Genomic DNA, 18,753 nt, shown 5'->3' with positions numbered 1-18,753 from the left:
TCCTTGGCTTCTCCTGCATGCAGATGGCCACTGTTGCACTATATAACCCCTCTCATGCAAGCCAATCCAGTAAATCCCTTTTGATAATATGGATATGTGCTTGCTATCAGTTCTGTCTTTCTGGAGAATCATGCCTAACACAGCAGGTAACCAAACTTAAAAGCAAATAATATAATTAACTGTTATGTCAGGAGCCTGTAATCCAGAGGCTAAGGCGGGAGGATTAAGAGTTTAAGGCCATACTCACTTTGGCAGCACATATACTAAAATTTGAACAATGCAGAGAAGATTACCATGGCCTCTGCACAAGGATGACACGCAAATTCTCAAAGCATTCCATATTTTTGTGGACTGGTGCCCCACTGGATTCAAGGCTGGCATTGATTGCCAGACTCCCACTGTGGTACCTAGTGGAAGCCTGGCCAAGGTCCAGAGGCCTGCACGTATGCTGAGCAACGCCACAGCCATTGCTGAGGCCTGGACTCACCTAGATCATAAGTTTGATCTGATATATGCCAAGCGTGCCTTTATGCCCTTGTATGTAGGTGAGGGCATGAAGAAGGGGGAGTTCTCTGAAGCCCGTGAGGACACGGCAGCCCTAGAGAAGGATTATGAAGAGGTTGGTGTGAATTCTGTTGAAGGAGGGAGCAAGGAAGAAGGAGAGGGCTACTAAATTAAATGTTACAGAGGTGCTGCTTTTACAGGGAAGTTTGTTCTGTTCCAATATAGAAAGTCATGGTCTGATCAGTTCACTTGTATGTGGCAATGTGTGCTTTCATACAGTTACTGACTTATGCTTTAAATATAAATGATTTGTCATAGACACAAGCCATCCATTTCACTGACAGGTTTTAAATAAAGTATTTTCTGTCTTTAAAAAAAAGTTTAAGGCCAGTATGGGTACATAAAAAGAAAACATGTCTCAAACAAACATACACTCGCACACATACCATTACACAATTAAAAAAATAAAATAATTTGGGGAAAAAAACAGCAACACTACATGCTGGACTTGAGAGACGATGAAGGCAAGAGAATCAGGGATGTGAGGCCATCTTGGCCTCACAGAAAGTGGAAGGCAAGCTCAGGCTGAAAGTCATCCTGGCTCAGAAACAAGAGCAAAGAAAAACAAGCAACAAAAATACTATAAAATATCACTTCGTACCTGATGCTGACCTTGTTTGCTGTGGGTCAGCGTTCTGCCTTGCCACTGGGGAATGTGAATGCTGCTTGGGCAAGACAAAAAAGGCTACATTCTCACCACCATTGGGGTGCAGGGATAGTAGAACATAGCCTAAGATGGGGGCCCCAGCCCAGATGAGAAGTGACTCAAGCTGAGACAGGGGAGGCAGGACTTCCCAAACTCCCAGATGTCCAGTTGCTGCTGGGAACCTCATAGAGTCAGGAACGAAAGTCCAGCGATGAGCCCAGAGCTGGGGGCGGGGGGAATTCCAGCTTAGCTTAGGGGTGAGTGTCCATGTCTGGAGGGTAGATAGGGGCCTTCTACAGGAGACTTAAGTGAGCAGTTCTGTATGACAAATGGCGGTTCTTGATGAGAGAGACAGACTTTGCTAGTCCAAACTGATTATCCATTGTTCATTGTGGGAAATGTGTGCATACAATTTACTCAGGGTGGACTAGAGATTAAATATCTTTTACAGGGAGGAATGTCCAAGAAGGGAAGCTTATTGGCTAAACAGTCAGTGCACGTCTAGATACCTCATTAGCATGGAGAACTCTATGCTCTGTGTTATGTGACTAGCAGTCAAGATCCTTATGTGGGGTGTCATGGTCATGTGCTCCAAGACTGGTACCAGGTCTGGAACACCTACCATTCTCAGATATGAGAATTTGCCAGGGTTTCTGAATCCATTCAACCTTCCCAGTTTTTGGTTTGTGGCCCTTTTGAGCTACCAAGTGACACCCAAAATGTTTAAATAGAAAAAGTTCCTCCTATAGGAGGCATGTTCACTGCAGCACAGTTTGCGGTGGTGAGGATCTAGTTGCAAGAAAGTAGATGTGCATCGTGGACTGCCGTATAGCAGAAAGAAAAAGGTGGGCCACATATAAACAGCACCGATGGAAGAATCAGAAGCATAATACAATGTCATTTTTACATCCTGAAACACACACACACACACATACTCTCTCTCTCTCTCTCTCTCTCTCTCTCTCTCTCTCTCTCTCTCTCTCCACACACACACACACACACACACACACACACACACACACACACACACACACTTTGAAAGAATACCTATAAAATAAAAGAAGTATCAGGCACAGTGGCATACACTTGTAATCTCAATACCCTAGAGAGTAAAGTCAGATTAAATTTGATGTCTGCTAGGGCTCAGAAATAAATAAATATAAACAAACAAACAAACAAATCTGTGGGATAAGGAATAAAAGTGAAGTGGACACTTTCACTTGGAAGCTGGACTATTAAAAGAAAAATATCTAGAACATATGTCCTAAAAAGAACTGGCACTGTCAAACATGATAGGGGCATAATATCTTTATTATTTTTAAAAAGACACACACCAGAAGAAGGCATCAGATCCCATTACAGATGGTTGTGAGCCACCATGTGGTTGCTGGGAATTGAACTCAAGACCTCCAGAAGAGCAGTCAGTGCTCTTAACCACTGAGCCATCTCTCCAGTCCTAGATGTTATTTTTAAGAATTTTTTTATTTATATGTGTATAGGCGTTTTATCTACATAATGTCTGTGCACCACATGAGTACTGCTGCCCATGGAAGTCAATCTTATGGACTTTGCCCAGTGTGAACATTAGGCCTTGGGTTCAATCCCCAAAAGAAAGGGGAAAAGGGAAGGAAGGCAAGGAAGGAGGCAAAGGGGGCAATGAGTATTCTTAGTGGGTGGGAAAATGCAGTCTGAGATGTGGGAAGCTGAAGTTGGTATTCCCCGACTCTTACGCATCTAGATACTGCTAGAAAACCACACAGAGAAGTTGGGGACGAAGTGTCAGGGGTCCACAGGCTGGTTGATAAGACCAGGGCTGCGGGATGAAGCTGCTAGCCTGTGGCTGGGGCTGGGAGCTCTGGCTTAGTTCATTGGCAAAGGTAGTGGAGGTTGTCTGGAAGCACACAGAGGCCTTCGAAGGGAGATTTAGGCGGCAAAGCTCTGTAGGCGAAGGCCTCCTCCATGTTTCCCATGGCTGTGGTAGGTGAAAGAGATAGTCCTTGGTTCCAAACTGTTTATTGGTTGGTCATTGTGGAAAATGAATGCATACCAACTTCTCAGGGTGGAGCAGAGAATTTTCGGGAAGTGATGTCTGAGAAGGGAAGCTTATTGGCTAAACCCTCAGGACCCTTAGGTACCTCATTAGCATGGAGAACTTTGTTTTGAGCTACATGAAGGATGTGGGTAGTGTGGCACACACGTGTTCCAGGCCAGAAATCTCAGACCCGCTCTACCTTACATGATCTCAGACCTGCTCTTCCTGGCATGATCCATTGTACCACATAATCACAGCACTGGGGCAGCTGAAGCAGAAGGCTTGCAAGTTTAAGGACACCCTGGGCTACATAGGAAGTTGCAGATAACACTACAAAATGAGATGTCTTCAAAGGGGGAAAGAAATGCATGAAGGAGAAAGAAAAGAAAGAGATGCTATTTTATAAAATAAATGTATTTAATACTGGCCCAAATAATTAAGGAAATTTGTCCTTAAAGAGCAGAACACAGCGGGCTGTGAAATAGCTTAGCGGTTCATAGGAGTTGCTGCTTTTGCAGTGGACCTGGGTTCAATTCCCAGCACACATATGATGTTTCCAGTACCAGGGTATCAATACTCTCTTCTAACCTCCTCAAGCAACAGGCACCCATGTGGTGCATATACATACATGCAGGCAAAACGTATATAAAATAAAAGGAATAAATCTAACTTCGAAAAGTTAAAGAAAAAAGAGCAGAAAACATTGTGAATTTTCCAGGTCAACTTATATTTGTACTCCATATTGTCACCTCCATCTCTCTTACAAGTACAAGTTCCACTTGCCTGACTTATCCCTCAAGTGATATTACTTTGAATGTGGAGGTCTAACAAATAAAATGTTCAAATAAGAAAAAGTATGATTTCTGAGCTGTCAAAATGGCTCAACAAAACAAGTAGTTGTTTTGCAAGCCTGAGATCCATGAGTTCAATCCCAGAACCCAGATTTCCAAAAATTGTCCTTCCCCTCCCCCTCCCCCTCCCCCTCCACACACACACACACACACACACACACACACACACTCACACACACACAAATAATTTTATTTTAAAAAATAACATATTTAGTCTGATGTTTCATTTAGATCAGGAGATAAAAGAAAATTCCTTCCATCATGAATAATTTGCCACTTTTATTAATAGATACAAACAATAATACCTCTAATAAGGAGCGTGGACAAGTACTTAGATACTCAGTGGTCAGTTCAGGATTTATCCTCTGCAGCTGGCCATACATTTTAAGATACATTTACAAGACTCACCGATACTCAGTTTAACACTAGCAAGCTATCTTAGTCAGTGTTCTATTGCTATGAAGAGACACCATGACCAAGGCAACTGACAAAAGAAAGCATCTAATTAGGGTTTGCTTTCAGTTCTAGAAAGCTAGCATTCATGATCACCATGGCAGGGAGCATGACTGCAGGCAGGCAAGCAGGCATAGTGCTGGAGCATTAGTTAAGAGCTTACATTCTGATCCACAAGCACAAGGCTGGAGGTGGGGGGAGGGAGAGCGAGAAGGAGGGAGAGGAATAGGGAGAGCTCACCTGGTAGGGGCTTTTGAGACCTCAAAGCCAATCCCCAGTGGCACATCTTCTCCAACAAGGACCTACTTTCTAATCTTTCCCAAACCAGTTCCATCAACTACAGACCTAGCATTCAAATATAAAACCTAAGGGAGCCATTCTCATTCAAACCACCATACAGGCACTGAAAAAAGTATCAACTTTTTAGATTCAGTTTCTCATTCCTATAACATACAAATGTGTATCAATGCTTACTGGGTAAAGAAACGATGGAGAAAAGGTGAGTGGAGTTTAAGCTGTGCTGCTCAGCTGTGCTGAGGATATTCTAAGAGTACACACTGCCTATAGCATAGGGAGGATACGCATATGATGTCAATGACTCTTTTGACCAGAAAAGGCTTTAAAGTTAATGCATTTCTTAGAAATCCTAGACTTTTCAGTTACCCTCCTTTCTTCATCCCAAGAGTACCTCTTGCACCTCTCCACAGAACACAAAATGGAGGATATTTTGAGAACCATACCCCAAGGTAAGATCTTACGTGATTGAGAGGCCTCAAAGAAGGTTAGGATTTTAATTATTCACAAGTGAAAGTTTCTGGTTAATTTGAAAAACAATAAAAGAGTAAAGCAATGTCTCCTAAGGCCACCCCAGTGCTCCCTCCTCTTCAATATTTGCTGAATGTGGGGATGCTGCTGCCAGGACTCTGGTGTGATTAGCAGAGGGAATTTTAAGCCATGGTCCGCTGCATGGTGCTTCTGACTTTAATAGTAGCATTTTATACCTTGACAGCCCAATAAATATGTAAGAAGACAGTGGCACTAGTGCGTCCCCAGATACAGCTTCCAATGGGTTAACATAATGAGGCAGTATAAATTCACAGTTGGTCGATCTGCTCGGATTTCTAAACGCCCCACTTTACTGTGTAAAAATTTCCTACAGGAGATTTCAGAATCAATAATTCCCCATCAGCAGCTTTGAGGAAGCAAAAGAAACCCTACCCTGTTGCCTGCTGGGTCTCTGAGGGAAGACTAGAGTCATGATCAGGCTCCAACCCATCTCCTTAGCTCTGCAGCAGCCATAATTAAGGATAAGCCATAATCTGCCTTTAAAATGTCCTCCACGTTCTGTGCCTTCCTTTGCACAGCAGTAACTATTTTTAAAAAATCAAATCATCAAGAGCTGAGATTGGGTCTTTATCCTGCCCTTCTATTTCTGATATCAAATGTGTAAATCCTTCAGCCCTGCTGTCTGATTCTGAAGAGCCTGTTCGAGGGCTTTTTAATAATTTAGTGGTTTGAGGGATTTGAACACTCATTCTCCCTTGGGCAACCTGCTGATAACTCAAAGTACAAACTTTGTACTCTTATCTTGGTTTTGATGCAGAGCATGGAATTCTGAAGGCACAGCAAATGAGGTGTGACTGAAGACCTCTGAACCTGTCTGGCTTGCATGCCTCTCAACAGGACAAGGTCCTTGCTGTCTCAGCTGATTAAACACTGGCCGCAACAAGTAGCCCAGGGTGGGTACAGACAGCCCATTTACCACTTGCTGTGGTACATAGCTTTTCCTTTAAACGTTTTCAATAAAGTGCCCAGACAGGCTAGTTAGTAGAAGAACTGGACCTAATCTTACCAAAAGCAACACAAGAAAATAATTATGTGGGCAGAAATGGACAAATTTGATTGTGGTTACCTGAAATCATTATTGGTCACTCTGTACCCTCAACTTTGGCAGGTAGAGAACACCATTCCTTTCTCAACATATGGCAAACGGCCCATTAGCTCCTTTAAAACAGCTGCCTTTTACTCTTTTCTCATTACTGATGAGAAAGAGAGTGGCATATTTAAATATGCATGCCCACATAGGTACACAGGCTTATATGTATGCGTATACACGAGTGGACTTAGTCAACATTTATTGAATGCAGAACACTGTGTGGCAGGAAGTACCAGGGGAAATTAAAAAAAAAACTAATTTCTGCCCACATGATAGTTACAGTCTAATGGACAATTTGTGATGCACAGAATGATGAGCAAAAATTGATTACTCTGGAGATAACAGCTTCTCTTTTGTAGCATTTTTCCCCAACCAAGTGCAAAAGTAATGCATATTTCTTGCAAAAACTTTAGAAAGTAATCACCTGTAGCACCAGTGCCCAGAAATATGTATTAGCATTTAAAGATATATCCTGAAGTCGTGTCTTTCTGAGGTTTATAAAAATGTATTTTAAACAGTCGGATACCAGCTGGGAGGTGCACATCTGTAATCTGAGCACTCAGGAAATAGAGATAGGAATTTAGAACTTCAAGCCTATTCTCAGCTACATAATGAGTTTGAGGCCAGCAGTGGCTACATGACACCCTTTCTCAAAAACAAATAAACCGGGTGGCATGTGTGTTTAATCTCAGCACGTAAAAGACAGAGCAAGCAGAACTCTGCAAGTTGGAGGCCAGCCAGGTCTCCAGAGTAAATTATAGGTCAGCCAGGGCTATGTAGGGAGATTTTTGTCTCAAAACCAAACAAACAGAGGCTAGAGAGATGGCTCAGTAAGTAGGAGCATTGACTGTTCCTCCAGAGAATACAGGTTCAATTGCTAACATCAACATGGTGGCTTACATGTGTAGCTCCAGTTCCAGGAGATCTGACACCTTCTGGCCAGGCATATACAGACATATATGGAGACAAGGCACCCATCTACATAACATAAATAAGTAAGTAAAACATGCAAAACCAAAATAAATTGTAACTATGCTCAGTTTAACTCATTTAACTATACTCATTTAACTCATTGTAGCTGTATATCATTTACAAAATTATTTTGTCAGAACCAATTCACTGAGTTGCCAGACTGTCAGACACTCCATCCACCCTTAGGACTTACCAGGATCCAGAGCTCTAGATACAGACATTCAGAGCCAGTCTGCTCCTCCCCATCTGCTCATCTATCAGCCATCACCCCAATCTGGGAGAGCATGAAGTCCAAACCCAGAATCTGGGCCAGAACACCACGTAGAAATTCTCAGTTCACTAACCCACCAGACTGTTAAACATCCCATCTATTGTTGGACTCTGAGTTTTGTGGAGCTGGACACCCCCCCCCAGAGGCCTAGTTAAAGGTTTCCATAGCCAGTGTGGCCTTCATCCCCTCATCTACCAGGTACCCCATCCACCATACAGATCTGGGACCCCATGGAGTGTGAACGAGAGGCCAAATCATAAGTTTAAGTAGGAACTCACAGAGCCAGTATATCCAGTAAATCCCCTCCCCATGAATGCCAGCTACCCGACCCATCGCACTTTGTTGGTACCTCTTTTTTTTTCTGATATCACAAAAGTTTATTTAGCAAAGAGTTTCATATGAAAATGTACATGACCTAATTCTACATCACAATCAAGCACGCCTTTGGGGAGGGATGTGGACACACTGCGGAACACTGGTTAGACTCTTTCCAAGGCTTCTAACATGATGATGCTGTTTCCTCGGATGACCACCATCCCGATGTTGTTCTGCTGCCCACTGGTTGCCATCTCCACACACTCATCAATCACAAGGCTCATAAAGGGGTCAAAGCCCTGCAGTATCCCTTGTACATGTCTGCCGCCATTTAACTTCAATGATAACTTCTTGTCCATAAACTTTTTCAGTTCGGGAGGGTGGGCTTTGCTCATGGCGACTCTTCAGTGAGCTCAGCACAACGGCGAAGGAGTGAGCGGCCTTGTTGGTACCTCTTAAACTACAAAATCTGAGTTTAAATGCCAAGCAACCAGAGCTTCCAGGGACTAAGCCACTACCTAAAGACTATACATGGACTGACCCTAGACTCTGACCTCATAGGTAGCAATGAATATCCTAGTAAGAGCACCAGTGGAAGGGGAAGCCCTGGGTCCTGCTAAGACTGAACCCCCAGTGAACTAGACTGTTGGGGGGAGGGCGACAATGGGGGGAGGATGGGGAGGGGAACACCCATAAGGAAGGGGAGGGGGGAGGGGGATGTTTGCCCGGAAACTGGGAAAGGGAATAACACTCGAAATGTAAATAAGAAATACTCAAGTTAATAAAAAAAAAAATCTGAGTTTAAATCTGAGTTCCAGGAAGTTATCCCACCATTCTTCCTCTCAGGTATTCAACACACTTCTCAGCCCTTGGGTTTTGTAGAGCTTGACGCTGAACCCCAGTTAGAGATACCCAAAAGCAGTATCCTCCCCACCCACTGCTGAACTATTAGCCAGTCTACTTACTACTTTGATCTGGAACCACATGGAGACTGAATCCAGAACCTCAATGTAACCCCAACACTTAGAAACAAGCACTTTGAATATTTGTTTGTAAATGCTATTTTGAAGTACTTACAGATTCAGAGCTCAAAGAGGATATGAATAAATGTCTAAGTGAAATGGTGAAAACATAGTTGAATGAAATAATAAATAAATAAATAAATAAATAAATAAATAAATAAATATTTTAAGATGTAAAAATAGAATGTAATAAGAAACTCTTTGGGGGGGAAAGTAAATATGAAATAAAAATCAAAAATAAAAACTTAGGAAGTTCTAGACCTAATGGTGCACGACTTTAATCTCAGAACTTGGGAGACAGCGGCAAGATGATCTCTTTGAGTTCGAGGCCAGCCTGGTTTACATAATGAATTCCTGGAGACCGGGTCTCAATAGATAGATAGATAGATAGATAGATAGATAGATAGATAGATAGATAGATAGATAGATAGATAGATTAAAAACAAATTTGGAGAGTCAAATAATGAGATCAAAGGATTGGGAGGAAGAGAAAATATCAGGCCTGATTTCCCTTTGACTTTTATATGTTATTCAGTTGTCTCTTCCAGTACTCAATATAGAAACCTAGTGGAAACTCTCTGGAATCTATGAGGATAACCCTAGTGAAGACTTCTAGTAATGGGGGATATGGAGCCTAAACTGGCCATCTTTTATAACCAAGAAAGGCCCTTAGCTGTGTGGGACTGCAACATCAACCCAATCACCAAGCTTTCGACCTACAATTTATCCTGCCTACAAGATGTGCTGGGGAGAGACCGACCAATGACTGGTCCAACTGCAGGCCCAGGCCACAATAGGGAGGCCACACATAATGCTGACTGGACGGGCAGGAACCAGAGGCAGGACAGCCTAAAACTCAAGATAGAACTGAACAGGACCAGAAAACAAGTCAATGAAGTGATTCCTAATAATACTCTTCTGCTGTACTTGTAGATCAGTGCCTAGCACAATTATCACCAGAGGAGAGTCATCCAGCAATTGGTTGGGAGCAGATTAAAAAAAAAAAAAACCCATAGCCAAATACTAGGCGGAGCCAAGGGAACCCCAGCAGAAGAGGGGGAGGAAGGATGAAAGAAGTCATAGAGGTTGAGGGCACCTGGAAAGCACTACCCACAGAAACAACTAATTAGGGTTCATTGGACCTCACAGAGACTGAACTGACAGTCAGGGAGCCTGTACAAGTCTGACTTAGGTCCTCTGCATATATGCTATGATTGAATAGCTTGGTGTTCTTGTAAGACTCCTAACTGTGGGAGTCGGGGGTTGTTTCTGATTCTTCGGCTTGCTTTTGGGACCCTTTTCATCCTACTGGGTTGCCTTGCCCAGCCTTGATATGAGGGTTTGTGTCAAGTCTTACTGCAACTTAATATGCTATATTTGGTGGATATCCCTGGGAGGCCTGCTGTTTTCTGAAGGGAAACAGAGGAAGAATTGATCTGAGGAGGAGTTGTCAGGGGAGGGACTAGGAGGAAGGGAAACAGTGGTGAGGATGTAATATATGAGAGAATAATTTTTAAAACTAAGCAAATAATTTTAAAAAAATCCACAATAGCTAATGAGATTTTTAAAAATAGTACTAAAAATCTCCCAACTGAAAAAGGCCAGAGCGAGATGCATTTAACACAGAATTCCGTCAGCTTTTTAACATTTTTATTTACTTACGTATTTAAGAGTGCTATTCTGCATGTACATGCACATGCCAGAAGAGGGCACCAGAACCCCAGTCATGAACCACCATGTGGTTGCTGGAAATGGAACTCAGAACCTCAGAAAGCAGCCAGTCTCTTAAGTCCTGAACCATCTCACCAGCCCCTTCATGAGACTTTCAAATAAGCCCTAATGACAATACTCCTCAGTATTATGCAAAACACACACAAAAAACATTTTTAAAGTTTTTCTATGAAGCCATAATTACCCTGATCCCAAAACCAGAAAAAAGACTCAGAAAAAGAAAAAGTATAGACCAAAATCTTTTATGAACATGGATGTAATGCAATCCAAGAGGACATTTAAGAACTACGGGGATGGAAATGGAGAAGAGCCTGAGGACAGACCCAGAGTGGAATCCAGCTCAAGGGGAGGCCCCAAGATCTGACACCATTACTGAGGCTATGGGACGTTCACAAAAAGGGACCTACCCTGACTGCCCTCCAAAAGACCCAACAAGCAGCTGAAAGAGTCAGATGCAGATATTTATACCCAACCAATGGACAGAAGCTGATGACCCCTGTGGTTGAATTAGGGAAAAGCTGAAGGAAGCTGAGGAGGAGGGCAACCCTGTAGGAGGACCATCAGTCTCAATTAACCTGGACCCCTGAGATCTCTCAGACACTGGATCACCAACCAGGCAGCATACACCAGCTGAGATGAGGCCCCCCAACACATATACAGCAGAGGACTCCTGGGTCTGGGTTCAGTCAGAGAAGATGTACTCCTTATGGAAACAAAAACCATACACTAGCCAAAACAATCCCAAACAGTAGAACAGCTGCTAGAAGTATCACCATTTCTGTTTGGAAGTGGTACCAGAGAGCTTTAGTAATAAAATCAGCATAGTATCATAAATACAGACACATTGATCAATGGAATGGAACTGAGGACACAGACCTAATTCCAACACCCACAGACACCTAATTTTTGACAAAGTAGTCAAAAGTACACGCTGTAGAAAAAAAAAACCAGAATCTTCACCAAAGATGTTGGTCAAAGCTGATAGCTTCATGAAGAAAAATAAAACTAGATTCTTCTGGGAGTTTGGTTTTTTTTAAGCCAGAGGTTTTTTTTTTGTTTTTTTTTTTTTCTTTTTCTTTTTTTTCGGAGCTGGGGACCGAACCCAGGGCCTAGGGCTTGCTAGGCAAGCGCTCTACCACTGAGCTAAATCCCAACCCTCAAGCCAGAGTTTTGTGTGTAGGCTTGGCTGTCCTAGAACTTGCCTGCTTCTGCCTCCTGAGTGCTGGGATCGAAGGTGTGTACCACCACAACCCAGTTCCCCATTTGTTTCTCTAGGAATTTGCTTTAAGTTGAATCTATTTGGCTAAAGGATGTGAGGAAAAAGCAGAAACCTTTTCTTTCTTTTCACTTAGAAACTGAGAGGACTGCAAGAAGTCCTGGCAGGCCGGACATCTCAAGTGAGATTTTTGCCTCAAAAAGTCTTTAAGGTGAAAACAGGGAACTGGGGGAAGGGTCACCTGGGAGATGTTGCATACTTGTAACCCAAGCAACGGAAAGGCAGACGTAAGAAGGTCATGGGATTTACTGGCCAGCCAGTCTAGTCTAATTGATAAGCTTCAGGCTAAGAGAGGTCGTGCGTCAGAGGATGTAGATTGTTTCCTGACAATGACGCCTGAGATGGTCCTGTGGGCCTCACGTGCACATGAGACATGTATGCACACAACACTAAAAACTAGAGCATGGAGTGCTGGTGGGATGGTTCTAGGGGTGAAGGCATTGGAAGGCTGAGGCAAGATGACCATGAATTTAAGGCCAACCTGGTTTACATAGTGAGGCCTGACCCTCACTTCTGAAAACAACTAATGTTTCAGCATCCAGAAAAGCAAGTGTCCCTTGCAGTGCACTACCATTTCTTTCCGCTTTCTTATTTCTCCAGTACTGAAAGGCACACTTGCAGGTCTTTTGAGATCTAGACTGACCTCAGGTTGGACATCCTTTGGTTTCAAACTGCCCCCCAACACACCAAGTTAGAGATTAGAATGTTTGTTTTTGCTTTCTTTGCTTTGCAGCGCTGGGTATTGAACCCAGGGCCTTGAATATGGCAGGCAGACGAAACTCTCTGCCACTGAGAAACAGCCAGCGTCCTCCAATTTTTAAATCATCTTTGAGAAAACGCATTTTCAGCTAGAAGTATAGCTCAGTGGTAGAACATTGTTTTATATATGTAAGGCTGTGGGTGTACTGCCTATTATACATATACATATACATATACATATACATATATACATATATATATCCTTTTTTAGTCCATTGGTGTGATTTTGGGGTGTGCTTATACAGTGTTGGTGTGAAAAATTAAAAAGTTTCGACATAGCACAGTCTTTTACCTTTTAACAGAAGGCATATTTGGGGTTGGGTGCAGTTTCTCACTGCTTTGGCCTTCATTGTCCTCACTTTTAGTGCTCATAATATCTTCAAGGTTTGTCTGAGAACTAAATACGACGCTGTATCCGTTTCCATTACATGGTAGGGATACGGTAAATATTGTTTCAACTAAAGAGGGGACCTTCCTAATACCTCTCTGCAAATAACCCTAATCTGAACCTTTTTTCAAATTCCTTTCCTTTTTAAAAAATATTATTTATTGATTTTTATGTATATACGTGCTCTGTCTTCGTGTATAAAAGAACAGTGAATCGGATCTAGTTACAGAAGGTTGGGAGCCACCATGTGGTTGCTGGGAAGTGAACTCAGGACCTCAGGAAGAGCAGACAGACGGTGCTCTTAACTGCTGAGTCATCACTCCAGCCGCCCTAATCTGAATCTTTGTTGGTGACCCGAGCAGCATTTAAAATGGAAATTCCTAAAATCGGGTGGCAGTGGACTTGTGAAATGCCAGCTTTCAGGAAGAGGAGACAAGAAAGTCAGTAGCTGCATATCTGAAGCCCGAGGGGTCTAAAATAGCAAGTTCCAGGCCTGGCAGGGGTGCTTAGAGACCCTAGCTGAGAACAAAACAGAACCAAACAAAACCCTCTAAGTAATTTAAATAAATAAACATAACATTTAAAGCCTGGAAATTCTCAAGTTCCCACCTAAAACTTCTGGGCCAGAACTTTAGGGTGGGGCGGGAGTCTGTCATTCTAACCGAGTGTCTTTATCTCTCCCCAGGAGGGCTGTGAGTCAAAGAGCTTAGAGCAGCCTTGGAATTTTTCCCTGGAGTTCTATGGGGGTGGGGAAGACATTTGGGAGCTGGCGTTTTCCAGTCAGCGTGCTGGGAAGGAGGGAACTTCCTTCTCTGAGGAGACTGGGAAGGCGGAGGAGCGACTTTTTGTTGAATGTGGTTCCCTAGAGAAAGCAGCTGTGCATCTGGGGCGAATGTGGGTGAACTGTGTGGGTGGACACGGTACAGGCCTGACATACGACCTCTGTGGAAAGTTGAGGTGGATATGCTCAAGATTATTTTTTCTTCTGACTGAGGAGACTAAAGAGGCAAAGATCTGGGTCTCTGTTCTCCAGAGAGACCCTTATTTGATGTCAGAGCATCATTAACCTGATTCAGCTTTAAACATTTTATTCTTCACAGCAAAAAGAATTTAAGTGAAAGGGAATTTACTTGTTAAAATGAGTTGCTACTCATAAGAAATAACAAATGTGTCTTCTCTAAATCCACACCTTTGCCTTCTGTCTATGACCCTAGTCTTAATTTATTGCGAAAAGGCTACATTCTAGTTGCTTTGGCATGAGTTGCAAGAGTGTTCTGAGCTTCGTGACCCCAAGTCTGAGCTCTTCTGTTTTGATGCTGAAAGGCGCATCTCACTACTTTAGTAAGGGAGGTTGCCTTGAAACTCCAGACAGCACAGGGTGTAAGGAAAAGCAATGCTGCAAGAGCAGCCGGGGCTGGGGGCTGTGACTATAAATCTACTCTGAATCCCTTTAATATCAGTGCAATTAGCCAGAACTCATTGTATTTCTAGTATGCCAAGCATTTGCAATAATACTTCCTATCCTAGAATTTATTTTCCTGAGGATAACAACTCCAGTTAATTAAGTTACGGGGAGGGTTGTGGGAGAAACAATATGCACCACAATGAATTTTGCAGAGATAATAGTTCTGAGGGATCTGACAGTTTTCAATAACAATGCCAGGATAAACAGGACGTTTGACGGGCTCGTGCCTATAGTCCCAGCGAAAATGGGCCATTGTGCTGCTAGAAGTAAACAGAATTGTATCGTTCGCCACACATTTTTGAAGGGTTGGGGCTTTATGTGCACTGTGTGCTTTACGTTCTAATCTTTCCTTTGTTCTGTGTTATTACAATGTATTAATTGTGCAAAATAATGGCCTTCATTTTGACCTTTTCTTGTTTCATCCCTGTGACATTTTCACACACACACACACACACACACACACACACACACACACACACACAAGTTACTTTGATCATGTTAATGCCTTCTGTACCCTCAAATGAATCACACACATGGGAGAATTCCAGGGCTGTCAATGGAATCTACACACATCTTTATAAAGTGACGAAACTACATTCTCCCAGGATGCTTCTCTTCCACTATGGGATTAGGACAGAGCTTGTACGTCTGTATCCGTAGCCCCAAGGCCTAATGAAGAGCATTGGCTCACAATATTTATTGAATGAATGACTTAATCCAAGGAATAAATGAATGAATAAGAGGCTTGGGGATCTGATTCAGTGATAGAGCTTGCTTAGTGTTCATAAGATCCTAGGCACGTTCAGTTTGGTCTCCAGTGCCAAAATAAATTAATACTTAATTTATTTGTTTAAATAAAACATTACTGAATATTTACCTTTGTATCTTTATGCGCTTCCTTGGAACCAACTGAAGAAAGCATTTACACTTCACTCATATCTTAACTGTTACCTTGAACCTCTACAGAGCAAGCTGGTGAAATGGAAGCATGAGAAATAAATGCTTTTCTGGTTAAAAGATTTTGGCCAGTGGATTTTTTTTCATTTATTCATTTATTCAAATCTATTACCAGTCAGCGATCTTCAAATGAGGCAGTATTTGTTCTCACGAAATAGACATGCAATTTACAATGCAAAATGAGTGTGTGTTAAGCCAAGTGAAGATGAGGTGACCGGAGAGTAAAGCTCTGTTGTGATCGTACCTGCGCTGAAACCCAACCGAAGGACAATGGAGAGAGGGGCACTGGTAGAGGCAGAGGCTGAGGGAATTCCATAGGGTGCTCAGTGTGTGGAATGGCAAAGTGAAAAATAGTGGCATCAGAGAAGTCCATGATTGTTACTCAAAAGATTCTCTTTTTTTTAAGATTTATTTCATGTATCTGAGTACACTGTCACTAGACACTAGACACTAGATGGTTGTGAGCCACCATGTGGTTGCTGGGAATTGAACTCAGGACCTCTGGAAGAGCGGTCGGTGCTCTTAACCACTGAGCCATCTCTCCAGCCCTACTCAAAAGATTCTTAAAAGACATTAGAGGCAGTAGGTAAACTAAGTAAATATTCCGAAGTTGTCTTTTCCACACAACCTTTGGAGTGTCTTAAAATAGCTCTTATATTTTAAAATAGTGGAGATATTTCTAGGGAGAAAAATGAAGTTTCAAACACATAGCAGCTGTAAATGTTATCCCTCAAATATTATTTTTTAAAAGAAAATCCAAAAAACCCAAACAGATAGCATACATAAAGAGCTTAAAAACAAAAACAAAACAATATTGAATCAGATACTATCGATCTTACTTTAAAAAAAAAAAACCTAACGATTTCCATTTCTATTAGGAGAGATTCAAAATCTGCAATAAAAACTACATACTAATTTGTTGATTCATTTAAAAAATATTGATTGAGTGCTTGTTAGCATTTTAAGATGGGGAGATTCTGGTGTGAGGGGGCGGAGCCAAGCTTCAGTTCCCACAATGTTTACTCTCAGAGGGGTAGGAGCCAGCAAGCAGGAAGACTGATAGATTATAAACATACAAATAAAATCAATATATAAACAAATGGACTAATTAAATTCTAATGTGTGAGTGCCGTGAAGAAAATAAAATAGAATCTTTGTTGGAGAAAACCATCTAGGGCTTCAACACCCCAGGTTCCATTTTCTCACCCCAGGGAATGTAAATAAGGCTGTTGAGTCTCTCCCAGTTCCTCCCTCATTTTCCAGAACCACCTTTTCAGGTCTTAGGCACAAATGCAGCTGTTCTTGGTACTTCCATTGGTACACAGCTCCCCTCTCCTTTAATGTTACTTACATTGATATCAGTTCAATGACTGTCTTACTACAGACCGGTCTTGTGATGAGAGCTACTGATAGATCTAAATAGTGGCCAGCAGATCATAATGAACACAAGGAGGTTTGTTTTTTTTTTTTCCCAACCATTTCATTGTCACATGGAAACATAAGTAGGCGGAGCAGGAACTAAATATTCAATAGTGTTTGTTTAGATGATTCTAGATACTCAATGGCATCATGGGCCACATGTGAATCGTTTCCTAAATACCTGAAGCAAACCTGTTAAACACATGTACATTGTAAAATCTCTATGACAATACAGAAAAATATAAAGAAGGTTAAATAGCTAATAATGGCCATACTTTACTTGCATGTATGTCCATACGTAGGGGTTGGGTATTTAGCTTAGTGGTAAAGTGCTTGCTAAGGTCTATCCCCCTCTCCCTCTCCCTCTCCCCCTCTCTCTTTCCCTCTCCCCCTGTCCCTGTCCCTCTCCCCCTCCCTCCTCTCCCTCTCCCTCTCCCACTCCCTTCCTCTCCCCCTCCCTCCTCTCCCTCTCCCACTCCCTCTCTCTCCCCCTTTCCCTCTCTTTCCTCCCTCTCCCTCTCCCGCTCTCCATCTTCTCCCTCTCCCTCTCCCCCTCTCCCTCTCCCCCTCCCTCCTCTCCCTCTTCCTCTCCCTCTCTCACCCCCCCCCCCCGTTCATCCTTTCTTCCCTCCCTCCCCCCAAGGAATGTAGACTTCTAGCTAGATATATTTCTTTTTTTTAGCTTTGGCCTCCTCATCTGGCAGCCGTGAATTCAATCCCTGGGACCACCCACAATGTGGGCAGAAAGTAACAACTTTTGAGCAGCACAGCAGGCTCAAACACACACGCACACACCAAAAAAAATGTAATTTATAGATGAAAACATTCTATATTATGTCTAGTATTTTTTTAAAGACAGAGCCTCACTCTAGCCTAGGCTGGCCTGGAACACACTAGGTAGCCCTGACTCACTTGAATTAGATGCAATCCTGTTTGATCGACTTAGGTACCCTGATAACAGGCAAACACTGTGGTGCCCAACTACACTGGGGCTTTTGACACATTACCAGATTGTGTTTTAAAAGTTACATGACTTTTGAGCAGGGTATGGTGGTACAGGTATGAAATATCAGTACGAGTACTTGGGAAGTAGAAGGTTGACTGTAGATCAAGGCCAGTCTGGGTCTCATAGGCGGACTATCAATTTTAAAATGTCTCACACTTTAATCTCAGGCTGGCCTGGAATTCATTATGTAGCCCACAATGGCCCCCAACTCTAAGCAATCCTCCTGTTCTCAGCCTCCCCCGTTCTTGAGTTTTTATTGTGTTCTTTTTTAAAAAGAAAACGATTTATTTATTTTATGTATGCGATTACACTGTCGCTGTCTTCAGACACACAGCAGACGAGTGCATCGGATCACGTTACAGATGGCTGTGAGCCACCACGTGGTTACTGGGAATTGAACTCGGGACAACTGGAAGAGCAGTCTGCGTTGTTAACCGCTGAGTCATCTCCTCCAGTCCTTTACCGCGTTCTTAAATGGTGAGATAAACAAGTAGTTTAAGTGCTTTACAGAAAATTAAATAGGTAAGGGCACTGGAGAAGGTTAAATAGAGTGGTTATAGGTTTCTCTGGGAGGTGAGGCCTAGGAGATTAATGTAAGAATATCAAAAGAAAAATATTCTAGTGTAGTTTATGTGTGTGTTTTTGTTGGTGTTTTGGGGGTTTTGTTTGTTTGTTTGTTTCTTTTTTCTT

The 18,753-nt window shown here is 42.5% G+C and overlaps 1 non-coding gene and 1 pseudogene across 1 annotated transcript; one reads left to right on the top strand and one right to left on the bottom strand.

Moving 5' to 3' along the window:
- Window positions 1–239: 239 nt before the first annotated feature.
- On the top strand, window positions 240–346 carry LOC120099400 (U6 spliceosomal RNA). The gene has a single exon (XR_005498589.1). It is a non-coding gene; the product is annotated as a U6 spliceosomal RNA (small nuclear RNA).
- Snrpg-ps8 (small nuclear ribonucleoprotein polypeptide G, pseudogene 8) lies at window positions 8,088–8,481 on the bottom strand (annotated as a pseudogene).

The sequence above is a fragment of the Rattus norvegicus genome, chromosome X (assembly GCF_036323735.1).
Source record: "Rattus norvegicus strain BN/NHsdMcwi chromosome X, GRCr8, whole genome shotgun sequence".
Classification (NCBI taxonomy): domain Eukaryota; kingdom Metazoa; phylum Chordata; class Mammalia; order Rodentia; family Muridae; genus Rattus; species Rattus norvegicus.
This window is presented reverse-complemented; position numbering and strand designations above follow the sequence as displayed.